Source organism: Stegastes partitus, unplaced genomic scaffold (assembly GCF_000690725.1).
Source record: "Stegastes partitus isolate 25-593 unplaced genomic scaffold, Stegastes_partitus-1.0.2 Scaffold958, whole genome shotgun sequence".
In the NCBI taxonomy this organism is placed as follows: Eukaryota; Metazoa; Chordata; class Actinopteri; family Pomacentridae; genus Stegastes; species Stegastes partitus.
Genome location: NW_007578689.1, coordinates 260,217 through 263,271, shown reverse-complemented (window position 1 = coordinate 263,271; position 3,055 = coordinate 260,217).

Below are 3,055 nucleotides of genomic sequence, written 5' to 3'. Positions count from 1 at the left end.
TCTGTGTGTTGATGTGACGGCAGCTTCAGACTTCTGTTTTTATTCTGAGCTGCTGTCAGATGGACAGAAGCTCATCCAGACTCTCACATGGACAGAAGCTCATCCAGACTCTGAGCTGCTGTCAGATGGACAGAAGCTCATCCAGACTCTCACATGGACAGAAGCTCATCCAGACTCTGAGCTGCTGTCAGATGGACACACAGAGGATCAGGTCTGTGGATAACCTGCTGACTGTAGCTCTGAATGAGACCTGCTGGCCGCTGCTGCCCCCTACAGGATGCTCTGCTCTTATTAAGTTACTTCTCTCAGTTGGTCCTTGGCCCTGTTTGGCTAACACATGGAGGTTCTGGTGGGGTTCCTACCATGCCAGGCTGAGTGAACACATCCCCCCGTCCTCCGTCCACCGGCGTACAGCGACCAGCGTGTCCGTTGCAGAAGCAGCTTCCTCGGACCACCATGTTGTACAGAGAGTAGTAGTACTTGTCCTGAGGGTTCCTGCGTCTCCGAGTCAGCAGCGTGTCGCCGAGCGTGAAGAGACGAGTGAAGTTCAGCCGGATGTTGGTGAGCGTGATGAGATCTGAGCAGAAACAACATGCAGCGTTTCACACCTTCTTCTATCAGTCTACATGTTTACACGCTGGTCTTCCTGTCCTCGAATCAGGACGCATGAGAAACCTGAATCTGTCCATCCACACACCTGAGCTAGTTCTGTCCCCTCACCTGCATTCTGTCTGTAGGTCTTTAGCTTGTGGTTAGTCAGTGAACCCATCAGTACCGGGTCCTGGCTAACTGCTGCTATGTAGTGGACACAATGTATTCAGCAACGGCCAATCAGAGAGCAGGACTGTGGCCATCAAACCTCACCTTGAATGTTGGGAGCGTACGGGTTTTCAATTTCAAACACCGGATCCAGAGCTTTCAGCACCACCTGGTGGACAGACATCAGAACGACATTTTAATCAACTGAACTGATCGGGGTCACATTCACTGTCAAAGACTGTGTGTATTTGTACTTCATTGTGTGTATTTGTACGGTCATGTGTACTGGTACCTCTCCGTCGGTGGATGGTTCTGACCCAGAGTATCTGCTGTCACAGACGACGTCATCGATGCTGTCAGCCGGACCCGCTGACACTGACGGGAAGTGAAGCGAACAATCTTCTGCAAAGTAACGAAACACTTTCCAGCTTCGGCCGAAGTCCTTGGAGCGCTCGATCAGCATGGCGGCTGGACGGAAGCTCTGTGGAGAACCACTCATTAGCGCTGCTCTGACCTGCTGCTGTCAGAGGAGTTTCAACCCAACCTACACCTGGTCTTCACCTTCATGGACTCACTGATACAGACCAGCTGGAGACCTCCAGCTGAGCAGAAGCTGAAGTGGACCGAGCAGCAGAACGGTCCAGAGTAGCACAAACACAACCCAGAGACTCTGTCCCAAAGCTGGACATTTGGTAGAAACCATCTCAGAGGACAGATGACCCAAAGCTCACACCTAAATGGAACGTCTGCAGATCAGATGTTTTCTACAGAACCACCTATGATGGCCTTCATGGAGCCATCAGGACGTCTCCCACCTCCACCAGAACCTGGTCAGGGTCATAAAGGTTGGTTGTGAGGAGAACCACAGCTCTGGAGAAGACGAGACACCGTTCCTCGTGGGACCTCCTGACCTTTCTACAGCACAATTAGCTGAACAGTTTAAATCCCACAATGAAGGAACCCCAACCTCAGCAGAGTGATGATCCCAGGGGTTGACCCTAACCCTGGTACCAGGTTGAGTCGGACCAGCACTGAAGAAGAACACATCGACTCTGAAGTGTTTGTGGAAGATGAAGGGACAATAACACGACCTTCTCAGCCATAGAGACACAGACAGGCGTCTATATGTTTGTTGCTGCTGTTCTTAGAAGTTTACCGTCATGTGTCTGTAAATTCTACAGTTTCTAAGTTTATCCTCACATTTAAACCTTTTATTATTGTCTCTGGAACCATCTGAGATAAACACGTCCTCTTTGAAATCCATTTTAATCACCTGTTCAGATGTGAGATCATCTCAGAGATCTAATACTTGGATTTGCACATTAACAGCGTCACTCAAAGTGCTGAAGGTGTTTGTCCTCTGACGTCTCCTGGACAGTGAAGCTCCACACCACGTCCATGATTGGTCAGGTGCTGATCTGAGTTTGGCTCCAAAGCAACTATGTCGTATTTCTACTAAAGCTTTTCTTAGTTGGACTTTGTTTTTCGATGTTTTTCTTAACGTTGCGCTGCTCAAGTTACTTTTACAGCTTAACAGCTCCAACATGTTCTTTGTGACAACGAGCCTCGACTCTTAGTGTTTTTCCTTTTTTCAACCCGTCCTGTCTGGTCCTGAACCGACCATCCAGCAGATCTTCTCATCCTCTGTCTCCCTCCTACAAAGGCTTCACAAGGATCATCTTCTTTCTGCTAAACGACTGAATTTAGGAGTTATGACTAGCTTCCAACTCCAGAGATTCTAAATGGATCACCGCTCTGCCAGCTGCTCCCAGTGACGACCAGGGCAATTATTCTGTTGTTGATCTGCATCCAGTCATTCGCTGTTTGGTGTTTGTACGTCATTGTTGTCTACTGTTTGTTTGTGGTATTAGCTAATAAATGTTTGTGTATATTATCGCCGGTTCTACCATGAGCTGAGGTCAATGAAATCAGAGTTCATGGCGTCTGATAATGCGACTGATCAATACAATAGATTTGATTAATTATTCATATTGAATCTAAAATAGTCCTGATAAAAGTCTCAGACGGTCCATTTAAACCTCTGAGTGGTGCCCCCATGAACCAGAGCAACCTTCAAACATCTGAGTGGTGCCAGAACCTTAACCACAAACTGTAGTTGGGCTTCATGTAAGATGTTTGGTTCATTTACACTACAGTGATGAAAATCCATTTTATTGTGTTTTGTGGTTATAAACTTTGAGGTGTAAAATAAGAATTGCTGTGATATTGACCAGGATATGTCCTTTAACTCCCATATAAAACAAACATGGAGGACAGCCTTTTTTCATCTTCGTAA